Below are 23,641 nucleotides of genomic sequence, written 5' to 3' on the forward strand. Positions count from 1 at the left end.
TGGGATGTTTTCTTTGATATGAGTTTAAAATATATTGATGATTTTTTGCATGAGGATCTTGTTAGTGATGTATGGTATGCAAAGGAAGATTAGTATGGTGTTGATGGGTTTATTACAGGTGTGATTAATTCAACAAGATTAGATGATGATGAGAGTTATACTTGGATAGAGTTCGTTACAAAGGAGTATTTTCAGAAAAAAACACTTGTTCCAACTAGGTGTTGGAAAAGAAGAAAGAAGGAAATATATCGACATCAGATACTTGTTCTAGCTATGTGTTGGAGGAAGAGAAAAAAAAAATGTCAACAGTGCCTACTTCATTTTGTGAATCCATATTCACAAAATTTTTCCTACCATGGGAGTCGGATGCAAGAGCATCATGCATCAACCAAAAAAAAAAAAGATGTGGAAGATTTGCATGTTGGTTTTGTTGTCACTATTGAGGTGGAAGCTTGTGGTGAGGATGAAGATGGTTCTATATCCTTCTTTTGGCATCAAAGTGTGGGACACACTTTTCTATCTACCAAGGGAGTCTGATGCAGGAGCATCTTGCATGGGAAAATTAAATTATTAGAAAAAAAAAAAAATTGTGGAGGAGAGAGAAAGTGATGAAAAATGGAAGGAAAATAATAAAAAATAGAAAAATAGGAAAAAAGGAGAAAAGAGAAATTCCTATTTTCAATGTGCATAAGTGGCGCGAATAAAAAGAAAAAGAAATAGTTGTCATTCCATTAATCGAGGTGTGTAGGTGGCATCTTAGAAGTTTGTGAAAAGATCATTAAATCATGTATTTAATATTTTTTGGGTGCTTAGTTGTATTTGGGTGAAAATTTAATAGTTATTTAAAGGTAGTTGTATTTACCTTTTATCCCACATTGGTTGTGTTTGTAATGTCTTGGGTTAGAAGTGCCTATTTAAGCAAGGCTTATTATCATTTGTAATCAATTTGGAGAAATAGAAACGTTTCAAGTGTAAGCTCTTGTAGTGAAGTTCTTCTAATGTAATCTCTTGTAAGGAAGTTTGAGAAATAGAAGTTCTTACATTGTAAGCTCTTCAAATGTAATCTCTTCTAATGGATTTCACGTATTAATGGATGCTTTATGAAGCATTTTTGTCATCTCTTTATCTCCATCTTGTTGTGATTTTTGGTTGTGAGTTGGCATAGGTGGTGTGGCCCATCATCAGTGGTATCAGATCATACCTTTGTTAGTAGTAGCAGAGCTGTACTACATCAGTGGTATCAGAGCCCTCAACGACAAGGAAGGATAGATAGGAGAGCTGAGGGCCAAGCTAGGGTTGCTCATGTGGATGAGGATGCACAATCATCACATTTAGAGGATGCAGAAAGAGGAGAGACCTTGGTAAATGAAAGATTCCTACTAAGTGGTGAGATTGAACCAAGATAACAGAGCAGGTTATTGTTGAGTGTACAAGTAGATCATCGAAGTGCGAGGCAGTTTGTACCAGGACCTTGGTTGGGTGAAATTTAGCAGAGCGAGAGTTCCTAAGTGTGTGAACAGATCGCCGAACCTGAGGTAGTTTGCACCAGGACCTTGAGTTGGGTTAAGTTTGTGAAGAAGTTCTTGATTGTGTAGACAGAGCTCTGACTGTGAGGCAGTTTGCACAAGGTTCTTGTTTTGGACAAAATTTTTCTTCTGAAGCCTTGATTATGGAGAAGAGAAAGAAGAAGATGACTTTTTTGATTGGATGGATTCTAAGGATTCCTCGAATTGAGAAATTTAGAGCAAGAAATTAGTAGTCGTTGCTAGTTGATTTGCAGAAGAAAGTGAATGAATTAGAAGTTGAGTTGCAGAAGAGAAGAGCACATTACCAGAAAAGAGACATTGATAATTATTTGGATGCAGAAAAGGAAGATGATCTAATGGAAGAGAAAGTGGATGAAGAGGAAATCATTTGCGAACCTAAAGTTGAGGAAGATGAAGGAGAAGAGGAAAAGCATGAAGATGGAAAGATTTATGAACCTGAAATAGATGAAGATGATTTGAAGATTATAGCAATGGAGGAAAAGTATAGTGCCTTCATTAGAGATCAAGAAAGTGGAGCAGTTACATGCATTGTTGATGACATGAAAGAGGCAAGCAAAGATGAAGATATTAATGAGGTAAATTCTTATGAATCATGGGATGTTGTCTTTGATATGAGTTTAAAAGATATTGATGATGGTTTGCATGAGGATCTTGCTAGTCATGTATGGTATGCAAAGGAAGATTGGTATGGTATTGTTAGGTTTATTACATGTCTAATTAATTCAACAAGATTGGATGAGAATGAGAGTTATACTTGGATAGAGTTCATTGTCAAGGAACATTTTCAGTAGCAAATAGTTGTTCCAGCTAGGTGTTGGAAGAGAAGAAAGAAGGAAATATATCAGCACTGGATACTTTTTCCAGCTATGTGTTGGAGGAAGAGAAAAAAAAAATGTCAATAGTGGCTACTTCATTTTGTGAATCCATACTTACAAAATTTTTCCTACCGTGGGAGTCGAATGTAGGAGCATCATGCATCAGCAAAAATAATGTGGAAGATTTGCATGTTGGTTTTCTTGTCCCTATTAAGGTGGAAGCTTGTGGTGAAGATGAAGATGGTTGTAAATCTTTCTTTTGGTGTCAAAGTGTGGGACACACTTTTCTATCTACAAAGGGAGTCTGATGCAGGAGCATCTTGCATGGGAAAATTAAATTATTAGAAAAAAAAAAAAAAAAAGAGAAAAAAAAAAAATTGTGGAGGAAAGAGAAAGTGACGAAAATGGAAGAAAAATAATAAAAAATAGAAAAATAGGAAAAAAGGATAAAAGAGGAATTTATATTTTCAAGGTGCATGGGTGGCATAAATAGAAAATAATAAAAATAGTTGTCATTCCATTAATCGAGGTGTGTAGGTGGCATCTTAGAAGTTTGTTGAAAGTTCCTTAAATTATGCATTTAATATTTGTTGTGATCTACAAAAGAAATGTAATTTTCTAATTGGGCCACATAGTGGTGCTTAGTTTTATTTAGGTGGAAATTCTAGAAAGTTGTAGATATTGTAGAAGGTTGTAGGTAAAATTCTAGAAGTTTGTGGATATTCTAGAATGTTGTGGATAAATCATCCATTGGGTGGTAAGTGCCTATTTAAGGAAGGCTTATGTTCATTTTTAATCAAGCTCTTTGTATGTAATCTCTTGTAAGGAAGTTGGAGAAATAGAAGCTCTTCAAGTGAAGCTCTTCAAGTAGAAGCTCTTCGGATGTAATTTCTTGCAGAAGCTCTTAGAGAGAAAATATCTCTTATATTGTAAGAATTTGGAGTTTTTTCATTAGAAGAATATTGTAATGAATTTCAAGTATTAATGGAAGCCTTATGAAGCATTTTGTTATATCTTGTCTCCATCTTATTGTGATCTTGGTTGTGAGTTGGTACAGGTAGTGAGCCCGTCATCAGTGGTAACAAAGCATACCCTTATTAGTGGTAGCAAATCATGTACTCCATCAATATATATGCATGAATACATATATATGTATGTATGCATGCATGCATATACATAAATCCATGCATATATCTATGGATATGGATATGTATGTATACATAGATATATGTATGTATGGATGCATGCATGCATGCATCATACATAGATACATGTATGTATCTACGCATGCATGTATGCATATATATATATATACATTCATCCATGCATATATCCATATCTGTCCATATATACATACATATCCATATCTATCCATATGCATATATCCATACATTGATATATATCTATGTGTGCATGCATGCATACATATATATATCTATGTATACATGCATGCATGCATAGATATATCTATATATGGATACAATGTATACATAGATATATGCATGTGTGCATGCATGCCTATGTATATACATATGCATGTATAGATATATGCATGAATGCATGCATGCATGGATGCATATATATATATATATATCTACGCATGCATGCATCCATACATACATGTATCTATTAATGCATATGCATACATACATATGCATGCATGCATGCATCTATTAATGCATATGCATACATACATACATACATACATACATACATACATGTATCTGTGTATACATACATGTATTCATAGATACATGTATGTATGGATGCATACATATATATATATATATATATATATATATATATATATATATATATACATGCATGCATGCATGCATGTATGTATACATACATGTATCTCTGTATGGATACATGTATGCATACATATATATGGATGCATACATGTATACATACATAGATACATGTATGTATACATAGATACATGCATGCATAGATATATGTATGGATATATGTATGGATGCATGCATGCATGCATGTATGCATGTATACATACATGTATCTATGTATGTATACATGTATGCATCCATATCTATGTATGTATAAATGTATGCATCCATATATATGGATGCATACATGTATACATACATAGATGCATGGATGTATACATAGATAAATGCATGTATGGATGCATGCATGTATGTTTGTATACATACATGTATCTATGTATGTATACATGTATGCATACGTATATATGGATGCATACATGTATACATACATAGATACATTTATGTATACGTAGATACATGGATGCATGCATGAATGGATGTATACATACATGTATCTATGTATGTATACATGTATGCATACATGTATACATACATAGATACATGTATGTATATGTAGATACATGCATGCATGCATAGATATACGTATGGATGCATGCATGCATCCATCCATACATACATGGATCCATGGATGCATGTATGCATGCATTCATACATACATGTATCTATGTATAGATACATGTATCTATAAATATATACATGAATGCATGCATTCATCCATACATAAATGTATCTATGTATCCATATATATTGCATGCATAGATATATGTATGTATGGATGCATGTATACATAGATATATGTATGGATGCATGCATGTATGTATACATATACATATTTATGCATACAATATGTATACATAAATATTGCATACATAGATATATGTATGGATATATGTATGAATGGATGCATGCATGTATCTATGTATACATCCATGTATCCATGTATGTATGCATGTATTCGTATATGTATATGCATATATATGTATATGTATATGTATGAATGCATGCATTCATACATCTGTACATACATGTATCTATGTATTGATATATGTATGTATGTATATATATGCATGCATACATATGTATGCATCTATGGATGCATACATACATACATACATACATGTATACATGTATGTATGTACGTATATATATGTATGTATGCATGCATGCACGCATACATATATATCTATGTATGTATGCAATGTACACATAGATATATCTATGTATGCTCGCATGCATGCATGCATATATGTGTGGTTATATTTATAGATGCATGCATGGATACATAAATATATGTATCCATCCATACATACATGTATCTATGTATGTATACATGTATGCATGCATCCATCCATACATACATATATCCTGTATGTATGTATGCATATATATATATATATATATATATATATATATGCATGCATAGATATGTCTACGTATGTATGCAACATATGGATATATCTATGTATGGATATATGTATAGATGCATTCATGCATACATAGTTATATGTATCCATCCATACATACATACATCTGTATGCATCCATCTATACATACATATATGTTGCATGTATTTATGCATGTACATAGATATATGTATAAATCCATACATACATACATCTATATACATCCATCCATACATACATGTATCTATGTATGTATGCATGTATACATAGATGCATGCATGTATGTATCTATACATGTATACATGTATATATCTTGTATGTATGTATATGCATGTATGGATGCATACATACATGCATGCATCTATGCATGTATGCATGCATACATCCATGCATGCATCTATGTATACATGCATATTTACATGTATACATGTCTGTATGTATGTATGTATGTATATGCATGCATACATACATATATTATGGATGCAATTTATACATAGATATATGTATGGATGGATGCATGCATTGCATACATACATAGAGAATCTATGCATGCATACATGTATACATAGATATATATATATATATATATATATGTATGTATATGTATGGATGCGTGCATGCATACATAGATATATATGTATGCATGCATATATATACATACATGTATACATGCATATGGATGGATGCATGCATTACATACATACATAGATATATCGATGCATCCATACATAGATACATGCGTTCATATATATATATATATATATATATACATGCATACATACATGCATATGGATGGATGCATGCATTGCATACATACATAGATGCATAGATACATGTATTTATGGATGTATGCATGCATGCATACATGCATATACATATATATGTATGCATACATGCATATGGATGCATGATACATGTATGTATGGATGTATGTATTAACTAAAATAGGGAAATTGTATTAACTGAAAAATAAGCTAGTACATTCAGTAAAGAGAAAATAAATTTCAAAACATGCCCTATGGGCTTACAATAGCATAAATCTGGAGATAATTTTTTCTTCAGTACCTCCTCTCAATCTCCACTCCAAACTGCCTTTTAGAATGCCAGAAATATCCTTAAATAGACCCCGGAGAGTTAATGACTAGGAATACATTTTAGAAAGTGCTAGTAAGCATCCACTGACCAAATAAAAGGCTCCAGAAGTTACGTTAGAAGTTGATGCAAATCTAGAAGAATCCAAAAATGGTAACCAAACTTTTGGGAGGCATAATTTTTGAACCGTAGCTCCGATTGATGAACTGTTTACATTTCCAGAAAGCTCTCAAAGTGCTCTATAGCCTTATGGACAAGCTTTGCTTGTCTCACAATTTTTGGTCCTTTTTGAAGTCATTTAATACCCCTAACCTAAATTTTAAGCATTCTTAGGAGGTCTCCAAAATTCGAAAAACTGTAATAACTTTCAAACCGTGGGGCCTTTTGACCTGATTCTTTTTCTGGAATGCTCTAAATTATAATTATATTCATCTGGCCAATTTACACCTTCTAGTTTACCAAAATGATAGTCCAATTACATACTCCTATTTTTTTGAGATTTATACATATCACAAGGTGTTCAAATACTTTATCCTAGAACACTGATAGTGGAACTGTGAGAGTTGGACCTTTATTTGACCCAAATGGGTATCCAAAAATGAAAACATATGAAACAGAAACTAAGTCTAAGTACATTTTTTTGGGTGACATAGGATTGCCCTTATACCTTTGGATGCTCCTACATCAGACACCCAAGGTAGATTGAAAAGTGACCCTGTCACTTAATGAATGGTAGAGGAAATCCCAAATGTGAAACGTTAGTTGCTGAAATCCAAGTTGAGTCCTCTATCGGTAATCCTTTCCGCTTGACTAAATACTCTTCATACTGCCTATTTCTGGTACTCATGCCCACATGATGATTTAGAATGTCTTCTATCTCCTCCTTCTTGGAAGTAGGAATTGGACATGGCTCTAACACCAGCTCCTCATCTGCACCATCATCATGATACTCTGTTAAGTCTGCAATGGTAAAAATACGAGAAATGTGAATACCATCTGGCAGCTCCAACTCATATGAATTTTCTGAGTCATGTTTCTTCAGAATTTTGCAAGGGCGAAATTTCTTCATTTTTAGCTTGTTGTAAGTACCAGCTAGAAATCTTTCTTTTCGTAAGTGTACCATGACTAGATCCCCTGCTTGGAATCCCTTATGTCTTCTCCTTTGATCAGCCCTAGCTTTATACTCTTGATTCATCTTGGTAATGTGTGCTTGAACCTCCTCATGTAGATGCTTGATACATTTACCACTTCTGTTTGGCCGTTAGTCTTCGGGTGATGTGTGGAACTGAATTTCAAGTCTATTTTCAATTTCTTCCACAATGTCCTCCAGAAATACCCCACAAATTTAGTATCTCTGTTAGAAACTATACTCCTTGGGATACCATGTACTCTCACCACCTCTCTGAAAAACAAGTCTGCAATTTGGACAGCATCATGAGTTTTGTGGCATGAAATAAATTGTGCCTTTTCAAAGAACCTATCAACCACCACAAATACTGAGTTATTACCCCTTTGTGTCCTTGGCAATCCAAGGTCAAAATCCATACTTATGTCCTCCCATGGCTTTGATGGAACAGGCAATGGCTGATATAGTCCAGTATTTTGGCTAAATCCCTTGGCAACTTGACAAACCTAACAACTTTGTATAAACTTTTTCACATCCTATGAAATCTGAGGCCAAAAATAATGTTCTTTAAGAATGGAAATGGTCTTATCTCGACCAAAGTGGCCTACCATCCATCCACTATGTTTCTCCTTAATTAGATTTTCCCTCATGGAACTCCATGGAATGCATAATTGACTACCCTTGAATAACTGATGGGGACACAACCCAAGAATAGAATGGACACAACAGAAAAGGGAAATTATATTAACTGAGAAAATAAGCTAGTACAAATAGTATAGAGAAAATAAACTTCAAAACATGCCCTAAGGGCTTACAATAGCATAAATCTAGAGAATATTTCTCCTTTTAGTACCTCCTCTCAAACTCCACTCTGAACTGCCTTTTACAATGCCAGAAATCTCCTTAAATAGACCCCAGAGGGTTAAGGACTAGGAGTACATTCTAGAAAGTGCTAGTAGGCATCCACTGACGAAATAGAAGGTTCTAGAAGGTATGTTAGAAGTTGGTGCAAATCTAGAAGAATCCAGAAATGATAACTGAACTTCTGGTAGGCATAACTTTTGAACCGTAGCTCTGATTGACGTAGCTTTGATGTCATTTAATGCCCCAAACCTGACTTTGAAGCATTCTTAGGATGTCTCCAAAACCCAAAAAACTGTAATAACTTTCAAACCGTGGGGCCTATTGACCTGATTCTTTTTCTAGAATGCTCTAAATCCTGATTACATTCCTCTAGCCAATTTGCACCTTCTAGTTTACCGAAATGATGGCCCAAATACATGCTCCTATTTTTTTGGGATTTTCAAACGCATTGATAGTTGAACTATGAGAGTTGGAACTTTTGTTTGAGCCAAATGGGTATCCAAAAATGTAAAGACATGAAATAGAAACTAAGTCTAAGTACATTTTTTTTGGGTGACACAGGATTGCCCTTATACCTCTTGATGCTTCTACATCAATAACATACCATCCTAAATCATATAGTCTAACCACTTAGTTCTATCTATAGCAACAGGCTCTTTACAAGCTTTCCATGCTTTAGCAAAATCAAGATCTTTAGGATACAGATTATTGAGTTCATCAAACCCAACTACTTCAACCTGCATTACTGTAAGCAACAACTGTCTCCTACTTAGTGCATCTGCAACCCTGTTAGATTTTCCGCTTCTATGCTTCAACACAAATGTATAGCTCTGCAAGAACTCTACCCACTTCATATGCCTCTGATTCAATTTACCTTGGCTATTTAGGTACGGTAATTCCTGACGATCAGTATACAAAACAAATTCCTTTGGAAATAAATAATGCCTCCATTTCTTTAAGGCCTGAACTATTGCATAGAACTCTTGATCATAAACAAAATACTTTTTCTTTGCATCATTCAATTTTTCACTAAAATATGCAATGGTTTTACCTTCTTGGCTTAATACAACCCCAGTAGCTCTACCACTAGCATCACAATCTACTTGGAACACCTTTCTAAAATCTAAAAGTGCCAACACAAGCTATTATGTTACCTTCTTCTTTAGCAATTCAAAACTTCTCGCAGCTGTTGCAGTCCATTTGAACTCTTTTCTATCCCCTCTTATTGTATCAGTTAGGGGTGCACATATGCCACTAAAATTCTTAATAAACTTCCTGTAAAAACTAACTAGACCATGAAATGATCTTACCTCAGTAGTAGACCTTGGAGTAGGTCATTCCAAGATGGCTTTTACCTTCTCTAGAGCCATTTAAAGACCTTCAGGTGATATAACAAACTCCAAATAGACTAACTCCCTTTTTGCAAAGATACACTTCTTTAGATTAATTAATAGTTTCTCTTCCCTTAGCCTTTCAAGGATACTATGAATATGCAATAAATGTTCTTCCAAAGTCTTACTGAAAATTAAAATATCATCCAAATAAACAATAAAAAAATTTCTCAAGAACTTCTTAAGTGCCTCATTCATGAGCCGCATGAAGGTGCTTGGGGCATTCATCTATCCAAAGGGCATGACTAACCACTCATAAGGACCCTCCTTGGTCTTGAAGGCTATTTTCCACTCATTTCCTTCTTGTATCCATATCTGATGATAGCCACTCTTGAGATCTATCTTTGTGAAGTACTGAGCTCCACTCAAGTAGTCCATAAGATCATCCATCCTTGGCAAAGAAAACCGGTACTTGATAGTTATCCTATTTATAGCTCGAGAGTCTGTACACATCCTCCACTCTCCATCCTTCTTTGTTGTGAGTACTGCAGGTACTGCATATGGACTTAGGCTCTCCCAAATCAAGCCCTTCCTCAATAGCTCCTAAACCTATCTATTTAGCTCCTCTATTTCAGTAGGAGTCATCCTATGAGCAGCCTTGTTAGGAAAACTAGCTCTTAGAATCAAATCTATCTGATGACTGATTTTCCTTACTAGTGGCAATCCTTTTGGAACATTATCAGAGATAATATCTCCAAACTCACCTAGTAAATCTAAAACTTCAAGTGGTATTTGACTGCTACCTTCTTTATCTTTCCTATGAATCAAAGCATAGCACAAATGCTAATGTTTCATGCAATCTAAAAACTTTCTTCCATCAACAAGAAAAATCCTAGCACTACTACATACCTTTTCACCTTCCCTTTTCATTGGCTTTAGTTTGTGGCGAACTCCATCCTTTGTTAGAGAGTATCTGTTTGCATGACCATCATGTACTACATGCCTATCAAACTGCCATGGTCTACCCAACAATAGATGGCAAACATCCATTGGAATAATGTCACAGAGAACTTCATCATGGTAACCCCCAATTTTGAATTTCACTAAACATTGTTCACTTACCAAGACTTTATGATCATCTTTCACCCAAGTAATTCGATAGGGTTGGGGATGTCTCTCCCTCTTGAGCTTCAGCTTAGAGACCATCTCCTCTGACACCAAGTTATCTATGCTACCACCATCAATGATCATGTCACAACATTTATCCTCACACTTGCATTTTGTATGGCACAAACTCTTCCTTTTTCCTGGTTCTATCTCACCACTTAGTAGGACCCTTTCATTTACCAAGGTCTCTCCTCTTTTTGCATCTTCTAAATGTGATGATTGTGCATCCTCATCCACATGAGCAACCCTAGCTTGACCCTCAACCCTCCTATCTGCCCTTCCCTATCATTGAGGGAATTCAAAGGCACAATGACCTTCTTCATTGCAATGGAAATATGTACCATGGAAGCCTCCTCTTCCTTATCCACATCCTCTACATCTTCCTCTCTGAATTCCAAAGTCTTGATCATGGGAGTGGTTGAAACCCTCATTCCTCTGGTTCCTGCTAGGACCCACACCTTTATTTTTCTTTTAGGTTTCATTGCGGCCTCCAGATGACCTACCTCTTCCCCTTCCTCCTTGACTGCGCCCTCTTTGTCTTCCTTCAAACCTTTTATTCAGCTTCTCTTCAACTCATAGGGAAAACTAGTATGCCTCTTCAATGCTGGTGATTCTTACCAGACTTAATTCCTCCTGGATGCTAGGTCGCAACCCACTAATATAATGAGCAACCTTCTCCTTATTTTCTTTTGCATGCCCTACTCTAATCAAGAGTCAGTAAAACTCCTCTATATATTCTTGGATTGATCTTCCTACTTGCTTTAACCCATGCATCTTCTTAAACAAATCAAGCTTGTAGTCCATAGGAATGAACTGCTTCTTCAATTTGTCCACCATGCAATTCCACCTTGTAATCTTCTCCTTTCCTCTTCTATTTCTTTCCAATTGAACCTCTTTCCACCAAATTTTGGCATGGCCTTTCAGTTTGGCCTTTGTAAACTTAACCCTATCTGGGTCCCTGATATCCTCATACTCAAAGTATTCTTTCAATTCATTAATCCTATCGATCAAATCATCTGGTTTCAAATTTCTTGAAAATACACCCACTTCAATTTTAGGTCTTTTACCAAACTTAGTAATGGCCCTAAAAAGCCTTTCCTCTGCATGATTCAAAACTTCCTTGTCAAATTCTCCTTCTGGTCCAATTTCATCTTCTTTATTGTCATCCTCACTTTCATCACTTGCGGCCACAGTTGTTCCTCTATGGAGCTCCTCCTGTAATACTTGTACTTGCCTTTGGAGGGCTCTAACCACCTTAGAATTAATAGCTCTAGCCCTTCCGCCATGCTCTCTTCATGGAGGCATCTTCTAACTCAAACCCACAACCATACAGTCCTAGAGCAAATTGTCTCATAGTCAGCGCTCTGTCTACACACTTAGGAAAACTAGCTGTGATACCACATGATGGAGACACAACCCAAGAATAAAATGGACACAACAGAAATAGGGAAATTGTATTAACTAGAAAATAAGCTAGTACATTTAGTATAAAGAAAATAAACTTCAAAACATGCCCTATGGGCTTACAATAGGATAAATCTAGAGATAATTTCTCCTTCAGTACCTCCTCTAAAACTACACTCTGAACTGCCTTTTACAATGCCAAAAGTCTCCTTAAATAGACCCGAGAGGGTCAAGGACTAGGAATACATTTTAGAAAGTGCTAGTAGGCATCTAGTGACCAAATAGAAGGCTCCAAAAGCTGCGTTAGAACTTGACACGAATCTAGAAGAATTCAGAAATGGTAATCAAATTTCTGAGAAGCATAAATTTTGAACCATAGCTCCGATTGATGAACCGTTTACGTTTTTGGAAAGCTCTCAGAGCACCCTATAGCCCTATGGACAAGCTTTGCTCATCTCCCATTTTTTGGCCCTTTCCAAGGTCATTTAATGCCCCTAACTTGACTTTGAAGCATTCTGAGGAGGTCTCCAAAACTCAAAAAATTTCAATAACTTTCAAACCGTGGGGCCTTTTGACTTGATTCTTTTCCTAAAATTCTCTAAATTACAATTACATTCATCTAGCCAATTTACACCTTCTGGTTTACCAAAATGTTGGTCCAATTACATACTCCTATTTTTTTAAGATTTATACGTATGCCAAGGTGTTCAAATACTTTATCCTAGAACACTGATAGTGGAACTGTGAGAGTTAGAACCTTTATTTGACCCAAATGGATATCCAAAAATGAAAACACATGAAATAAAAACTAAATTTAAGTACATTTTTCTGGGTGACACAGGATTGCCCTTATACCTCTGGATGCTCCTGCATTAGATGCATACATACATACATCCATGTATACATGTATATATCTTGTATGTATGCATATACATACATACAAGATATCTACATGGATGCATGCATACATACATGATATATACATGGATGTATGCATACAAGATATATACATGTATACATGGATGTATGTATGTATGCATCCATCCATACATACATGCATGCATCTATGTATCACATATATAATACATCCATCTATTTATGCATGTATAGATGCATGCATGTATGTATTCATGGATGCATAGATACATACATCCATGTATACATGTAAATATCTTGTAAGTATGCATCCATGCAAATGCATCCATGTATGTATGGATGGATACATACATACATACACCCATGTATACATGTATATATCTTGTATGTATGCATATGCATGTATACAAAATATATTTACATGTATACATGGATGTATGTATGTATGCATCCATCCATACATACTGTATGCATGGATGCATACATACAAGATATATACATGTATACATGGATGTATGTATGTATGCATCCATGCATACATGCATGCATCCATGTAGGCATCCATGCATCTATGCATGCATGGATGCATACATACATACATCCATGTATACATGTATATATCTTGTATGTATGCATCCATGCATCCATGCATGTAAGCATGCATACATCCATTCATGCATCTATGTATGAAATAGATACATGTATGTATGTATGTATGTATGCATGCATTGTAATGTCCCACTTGGAGATCCTTGGAAACAAGGATGAAATACAAGTCAAGATTATTTTTTTTTACAAGTATGAATGCACATGACAACATCATACAGGGATCACAATGTTCGCAATAGAAGACTTGACCACATTTTCAGCAACCAACAAATCTCCAAACGCCACTACCAAACTGACACACACAAACAAAGCCAACAATAACAATGCACATGATGGGGGCTCAAGAAATGACAACTCATCAACAAAACACCAAGTTAGGGTAAATGAAAAATCCTAAAATTTGACTAAGCTTGAAATCTCTAAGCCCTAAAAATTGACTAAGTCTGGATTTTTGAAGCCCAAAAATTTCCTAGAATCCATAACTTATCTCTGAGAGGTCTGAAACCTATCTCAAAAGATTTGTCGCATATATAAAGATATATATTAATTATAAGAAATTAAATATACGTCAACTTATACTTAAACAATATATTTTAAACCTCCAAGAGACTAAAATAAAAACATAAAAAATGGCTTCAAGAGAAACCAACAGAATTCAAAATGCAACAACATAGGTTCAAAGAATGCCCAAAAGGGTATCCAAAACAACTCTCAGAAAGTCTGGATCATGAAGAAAAGTGCCCACTGAGGGAACGCGCAGGTTGTTTACAAAAATTTTGTGACACTTTTTAGAAAAACTGTGTGACACTTTTTACTAAGGGAGGGTGACACTTTTCAGCATCGTATGACATTTCTCAAGAAGGCGTGCAACACTCTTCCAGTGTCATATGACATTTCTCAAGAAGGCATGCGATACTTTACAGTGTCGTATGACATAGTTTGCATGGGCGTGAGATACATTTTTATGTCGCACAATGCTGACAAAATGTCACCCATAAAAACACAAAAAAACTCTTAGAAGCAAAAATGACGAAAAAAAGAGCAAAGAACCTTTACACCAGGGAGTATCAGATCCACAAAGGCTCGAGGAATGAGCACTCGAGTGCAAGAACAACACAAAAAGAAGACCACCTATCCATCTAAACTATAACAGCAAAGAACACACTAAAATAAACATTGCAGTAAACTGAACAACCAAACTAAGTGCACGGTTCCTCCCAACCGTCAATAGCATCATAAGACCATCATGGGTCCTAGCCATCCCCGACACGTAACATCCCAAGCCACTAATGAAATCATCAGTACTATCGTAATAGGGATGTCACTACTAAAAACATGCAATAATATAAGCATAAGAAAATCTAACATACTAGTAGTAAAGCATAAGATAATCCTATAGTAGATAACATCACCTATCACATGCTAAAGAACAATAAGCAACAGATATGCTAATACAACAATTCAAAGCATCTAATCATATGCTAAACATCATAATAAGGGAATGTGTCAAATAAAATAACATCATCTAAACATGATATACAAGCATCCGAATGAAAGCATAAATCATAAGAAAGCATACTCTAAAACTTGAAGTACCAAGTGAAAACATCCAGCAACGGTCGCACTAGGATAAAAGACCATCTCTGTACATCAGTCCCTAGCAGTGGTGAATGTAGCTATGCCTTCCAACCATGTGGCACCCATAGGTCAACACCCACCATGCTAATGGAGATAATGATGAAACCAAAAATACACATAAAGCACAACATCCAAGGCTAACATTCATGCCAAACAGTATAATGGTTGCAACCAAGAACCTAAGACAATGCAAGGAGTAAAGGTCCTGGTCAAACACTCAAAAGGCTACTAAGTAGAGGCTAACATAATGGAGAGTCTCTTGGCATCGACAAGCCCAAGCTCGGATCACATGTGGAAACACTTGCAAGGTACTTCCCTCTCGAGGTACTCCCTTGGAACCATCACACGAAGTTTTATTATCTTAAGTTTTATTACCAATCACACATTTTCTTTAATTATCACTCTATTCAAGCTCCTCTCAACCATACTCATGGCATCATGATTGCTAGGCTGCAAGATAGAATCCTCCTCCATTTGCTACCCTACCTTACTCATGCTCATCCTATGACAAGTGCTCGTGGGCATGCATACTCCCATCCCAACCCCAATGATCATAACTTTTGGCAAATCCACGAAAGATCAAGCCTCACAAGTCACCCAAAAAATGTACATGCATGTACTGGTGTGTGGCATACCATCATCATGAAGATCATAACCCAAGGACAGGAATGAGAACACAAGGTCAAGAAAACACCCAACCAAAAGCAACACAGGAAGGATGGATTCTACATGAATCCCAAAGCTAATAAAACCATACATCATTAAATTACTCAATCGGCCTCAATCTGAGAGTATGGATTCTACATGAATCCCAATAATGTAACAAGACCAAACATCATGAACTCATTCAACCGACCTCAATTCAAGAGTATGGATTCTACATGAATCCTAGCATTCACGAAACAAAAGCAAAGGTCCAAAAGAAAACATAACAGGTAACAAATCACTCAATCGAACACAAAGTCAAGAGTATGGGTGTGACATGCATTCCAATGCAATAAAAAGTGCAAAAGTGGTCTGACTAATATTCAAATGGATCATCCAAGTCCATGACCCACATTTTGCCAAGAAAATTTGAGAAAATAGGGCGACACACAAAATGAGGTAAAAACTCCAAATTTTAGAAAAATTTCAAAATTAAAACCCATTTTTCCTTTGGGTTCAAACACTCTAAAAATCTAAAAATAAATGGAATCGAACACCGTATACAAAAATGGCTAGCATAATGGCATAAAATTCCAAACTCTCATCCCAAAAAATAGGAAAAGTTTCATACCTACCCAACCGGGTAGAACTAGCATACAAAAATGGAGGGGAACACTAGTTTTCAGCCTCCAAACAAATGGCTACAAAAAATAGAAGCAAAAGCAGAGCAGAAACAATAAAATAGGAAAGCCCTACCTCACACCCAAAATGGCAAAATGGAAATCTGAACCATAAAATAAATATCTCGCAGAAGTAACTAAAATTGCGGCAATCCAAGGTTTTCCTGTGTTAGATCGAATAAGCCCAACCTCGCGACGATCCCACACCCTTAGCTCCCACAACGAACAAAATAGTAAATCATCATGAAGAGGATTTTGGGTTTTACTTTCCAACTTTCCAATTTAAAAGTGAGAAGTGAGGAATGAAATTCCTCTTTGGATACTTATTCACTTTTTGAGAGAATAATCGATTAGGTCAAATAACCAGCCAACCTAGTTAAACGCCGAATTGACCCAAATGAAAATAGGCTATTCCTATAAATAGAAATTTATCTATGAAAAAGATGCAAAAAATTAAAACAAATTAATTAAAAAGTTCAAAAATCCAAACATAAAAAAATCTCCTTAATAAATTTCGTGACAATGCGAACCTCTAAATGCACAGGCATGCTTACTGATCTAATCACATAATGCAAATGAGTTCAAATTTAATAATACATGCATGCATATATATATGTATGAATGCATACATAAATACATGTATACATGTATATATCTTGTATGTATGCATATGCATGTATGCATGCATCTATCCATGCATGCATCTATGCACACATGCATACATACATAGATGCATGCATGTATGTATGCATCCCAGCATATGCATGCATCCATACATACATGTATCTATGTATAACATAGATAGATGCATGGATGTATGCATGCATATGCATGGATGCATAAATACCTGCATGCATTTATGTATATATGCATGTATGCATGGATGCATGCATGGATGTAGATGCATGCATAAAACCATGCATGCATCTATGTATGTATGGATAGATGCATGGATGTATGTATGTATGCATGGACAGATGCATGCATGGATGTATGCATCCATGCATATGCATGTATGTATGCATGGATGTATGCATACACATATACATATATACAAGTATATATCTTGTATGTATGCATGCATGGATGCATGAATGAAGATGCATGCATACATACATATGCATCCATAAAAGATATATACATGTATGTATGTATGTCTGTATGCATCCATGTATACATACATCCATGCATGTATGTATGCGTGGATAGATACATGTATGTATGCATGGATGCATGCATGCACATGCATGCATGTATACAAGATATATACATGTATGTATGTATGTATGCATCCATGCATATATACATGTATGTATGGATGGATGCATGCATACATGTATACATACATAGATACATGTATGTATGTATACATAGATACATAGATATATACATGGATACACGTATACATACATAGATACATGTATATTGTGAGGCCTCACCCCGACCCATCCTAGCATTGATGATACTCTGTTATTTTGATACCTTTGACTCGTTATGTCAGAACATTATTGATGCACTGAACACTATTATGCTATCTATGATGTATCATGCCCTACTTTAGATATTTGATTTATGTCATTTAATGCTTTATAACATATATGCTGATGAAGTAAATGAATGCAACTAATACTTTGAATTTTCCAATTTTAATGAATAGGATAAGACAAATAATTGAATTGTGGAAAATGGATGTCTTTAATTACATAAAAATTTTAAATGCATGTTCTGGGACCTATATGTTCTTGGACTACTGACGTGTACAACGAGTGTGTAGGAAAGCTAGTCAGAAAATCTAATGGAGAGACAAGCTAAACCCCTTGTTTGATTTGTGTCGTCTTTGTATTGTCCACCTTTAAAGGTTGTTATTTGATTTTAGTATTTCCTAACTTTTATGTGTTCCTACCAAGTCTCTAAGGCTTAAAATTGTTAAATTTAAGCACCCATGGTAAAGGGTATGGGTTGGGGGTACTTTCCACCCACTTTAGCCACCCTAGTTGACTTTTAGGGTCACCTAAAAATCCCATTTATGGTTGATTGCGAAAATGGCTTGTCATCCACTTGAGTGGAACCCAAACTCCATCCTAGGATTTCATGAAGCCTAGTTGAGTCAAGGGAACCTATTTTAGTGGATTCTTGGAGGAGTTTTGGGGGGTCACCCAATCTCTATTTTTAGAGAAAGCTTGGAGGATAGGTGGAGATGGAAGGAGGAAAGGGAAGCTCATCTCAAACCTCCATTGTTACCATCACACCTTGGTGAAGGTAGGATTCTTGGCTTTGTATTTTGGTTTTCTCCATGTGTTTGATCATGCGTGTGCTTTCACATTGTGTTGTGTTGGTAATTGTTGTTTTCTTTTATGTTGGGTTGATTTTGGAGGTTTTCTTTTGTGTTGTGCTTAATGCATTCTTGTTCATCTTGATGTATTGTATTGAAGGGTTTTCATGGGGTTGTATTTGGCATTACTCACCCTTGGATAGGGAAGAAGTGGCCATGTGGGGGTAGGGCTTTAGTTGGACCTCAATGGTGCAGAGTCTCATTTCATGGTGAGAGGAGGGAAAGAAGGGTAGGGTGTATGGGCCCCTACCAGTCATCACATACCTTGTTGATATTGTGAAATATTAAGTATGGAAAGGAAAGAAAATTCTTGTTGAATTGGCTCCGAAAGGGCATTTGAGGAACAAAGAAAGTTCCTGAGTTTTAACCCTGAAAGGGTTATGTTAAGGTATGGTGATTGACATCTCCCATTGGGAAAATCCACCTCCCCCCCTAATAAGGTCCTATGGATGGATCTAGTGTGTTAAATCGGATGGGTGTATGTTGAATTGTGTCTTTCTGATTGTGTTGAATTGCCTTGGGTCAGCCTTGTTTCCCCTTGTGGTACCATGAAGAATTGAGGTTGAAGGGATAAAGTATTGTGAAGAAGCTTGAAGAAATCATCCTTGTATTCTGAATTGATGTAATTATATGTAAATTTATATTGTGAATGGTTGGCAATGAAATCGGGTTTTCTTACTAGTTCTTTCTCGATGGAGTCTTGAACAAGGTTGCATAATAGAAAAAAAAGATTATGGGAGTTCCTTGCAATGTTCTTTGTGATTTCATAATTTGACTTATATTGTGAAGAAATAGTTGATGGATAAATGTTCTCGATTAATGATCATTCAAACTTCAATTGTGGTAATGAAAGAAATAGCATTGGATATGATAAAGTCTGATAGATTGTTGCATAAGAATTATGATGTAATCAACACAAATTTAACAATATGGTTTCCTCGGTATATATCAATTCTTGTCAAAATTCACAAATGGATTCACGCAAGTTGTAATAGAATTATTCACCACCTTTGTAAATCATGCACATGATATCTTACCTTGCATCAAATTCTCCATTCTCATATGGTATCAATGGAATTAAGTAGTTGTATTTCTTTGTATTCAAATTGAAGGAAATTTAGAACTCATAGTATGCACTGGATATTTATGCATGGAACATGCAATTCAAATTTAAAGGCTAAGGGATTTCCTCATGCATACTCTTGCATTAACATGATAGCTTAATAGATTAATGAAACTATGGATCACCTTGAAACTTAGTTTAATATTGAAATCTTTATCTCAAACATATGCATCTTGGTTCATAATAATTTGTTTCAAAAAAAAAAAAATTGACACTTCCAGGAGCAAATTTGCTCACTGGAAAATGTATGGGAGAAATTTTTAATTCCCCTCTTGGTGACAGAGAATATTCCCTCCTTTATGCCTTGAGTTGTAAATAAACCCCAATTTTATATTGTATAAGAAAGAAATACAAATGAATAGCTTGAAAATCAAAATATTATAATATATTTGTTATGGCTTTCTCACCCATAAAACTTTATGTTATAACTTGCATTTACCACCCACCCAATCACTTCCTTGGCATCAGTTTTTGGCAGACTTATAAACTAAGTCAATGAGTTTTATGGGTGATTGACCCACGTACCTTCCTAGGGTTTCGTAGGGGCCTTTGAGCCAAGTTTCTTTTGGTTTTGAGTATTTTAAATACTCCTCCCTCCTTAAATTTTTGCAGTCCCAGGTCTGGCATGCGTTTTGGATGGAGGTCAAATCATTTAAAACCTTCTCCACCCATGTCCTTATTGCCGCCTGCTAGAGGGAGGGTCTGCGCATGGGACGCCTTGGGCAGAGCGTAGTACCCGTGGCCAACGCACGGGGAGTGCACATGCTTGTGGGGAGCACTTGGGAATGCGCCCATGAGGGGATACGTGCTATGCCACGTGGAGATGGGGGTAGGGAGTAGTTGTTAGGAAGGTTAAAAGATTAAGTTTTAAGTGTTAGGAGTTAGTGTAGGTAGTTAGCAGGTTAGTGATATTGTTTAGTTCAGTTTTTAAATTAAAGTGGTTAGTTTAAATTTTAAGTTAGTTTTAGATTTAGCATTAGTTAGTATGTTAGTTTAGGTACATGTTATTTTGGTTTGTTTTTTGTTAATTAATCTAGTTATAGAGTTTATTTTTAGATTTTATATTAGTTAGATGTTAGATTATTTTGTTTTGTCTTTGGTTAATAGTGTAAATTTTTGTAAAATTGTTATTTATTATTTAGTTTCATTTCTAAATTAGTTTAAGTTTTAGAGTATGTTTTATTATGAATTAGATGGTTTTTCAGTTAGGTATAGTTTTGTATTATACTGTATGTGAGTTTGTACTTTGTCATTTGTTTATTAGTTAGTTGTTATAGTTTTGGTTTGATTTTTATTATTATTAGTAATATAGTAAAAGCTTCTTGTTTAAAATTTATATATGTTCTTTATTAGTATTAGTTTAAACTCATGTTGTAAGTAGTTAGATTAAGTTATGATTTTTGCGTTTTGTTTAGTTTTTGATTTAATTAGTTAGTTTAAGTATCAATGAATATTAAATGAAATATAGTTTAGGTTTTAATTAGTTCTTAGTTAAAAGCTTTACAATTAGAATAATTTTTTAAAAATGTTTTATTGATCAGTTTATTTAAATTAGGAGCTTGTTAGATTGATTTTAATAATGGCATTAATCATGAGGATTTAATTATACTATTTTTGTAATAAAGTCTAGAATAACTGGTAGATTTATTTGATTGTTTCTAATCATTAATTTCTATTGCAAATGTCGAATTAATAATTTTGGGTTGTTATAAGAACATTGGAGGTAATGTCTAATTTAAAATGTAGGTAGTTTAATTTGTGGTAGGTATGTTAATTAAGTTATAAACACAACTAGCTTAGTTGAATAGTTAAATCTTATTGATCATCAAAAGTTTTGGAACCACTTAATGTTAAAATGATTAAGAATCATAATGACGTTTAAGTTATCAAGTTAACAAAAGGAGGTTAAATAATTAGTTTCATTATAGGTAAGTGGTATATCGATCATAATTATGGAAGTTAAATAATTAGTTTCATTATAGGTAAGTGGTATATCGATCATAATTATGGAAGTTAAACAAGATTATGTAATCATATCGAAGATGTCTTCAGTTAGCATGTTAGTTCAATGATATCGAACAAGTGTTAGGGTTTATATAGGTTAGTTAGAATAGTTTAGTTTAAGTAAAGTTTAGTATATGATAGTTGGCTTATGTTACATTTAGTTAATTATAGTTAGTATGTTTTAAATAAGTTAATTATAAATAAAGTTGGTTTAATGTTAAATGTAATATAGTTTAAACTTTAAATTAGTTAGTATTTATGTATATTGCAATATAATTTAGTTGCAATCTTAGTTGTGATTTAGTGTAAATTGAATGTGGTATTTGATTTGTGATTGAACTAGAGTTTAAAAATGATATGTTTAGTTTTGATTATGGATTAAGTATGATGTTAAAATTAATATTAATTTTATAAGTTCTATCGTCAATTAAATTAGTATAACTTTAGCCCTCTACTATAATGATTTTAAACTACTCTAAATATATTATTGGGTTATGTTTAGTTAGTTTGTATTTCATTAAATTTAAATTTAGTAAGATTTTGATGGTTTATTAATATGTTAAAATAGTTGTAAAGTTTAAAGTTAATAAATTTGATATACATATGTTCAGTTTTAATTCCAGTTAAGTTATTTGTCCTTAAAGTAACTTTCTAATATCGATTAATTTGTAAATTGATAATTGTCTAAAAGTTTTATAGTTGATTCTAGTTATATACTTACAATGAATCTAAACTCGAATACTTTATATTGTCTTTTAATTAATTATTTCTTATTGTTGTAAGTTAAAGTAGGAACATGAGTTTATCGACATCAATCTTAACGATGTAATCATCCTCATGGTTGTAATCCTGAAACGTAATGTTGAGAACCTGTACTAAAACTATTATCAATCATTCCAACTTAGAGCATGTTTAATAATTTATAGATTATGAAAAAAAAAAAAAGATTTGTGTGTGTTTCTGCCCTCGTAGTTTGGGCATGACATATATATACATAGATATATGCATGCATACATATATCTATGTATACATTGCATACATACATATATATATATATATATATATATATATATATGTGTGTGTGTGTGTGTGTGTGTGTGCATATCTATGTATGTATGCAATGTATACATACATATATCTATGGATGCATACATACATATATATGTATGCATGCATA

This window comes from Cupressus sempervirens, chromosome 7 (assembly GCF_028749045.1).
Source record: "Cupressus sempervirens isolate cs-2001-9-10 chromosome 7, ASM2874904v1, whole genome shotgun sequence".
NCBI lineage: Eukaryota > Viridiplantae > Streptophyta > Pinopsida > Cupressales > Cupressaceae > Cupressus > Cupressus sempervirens.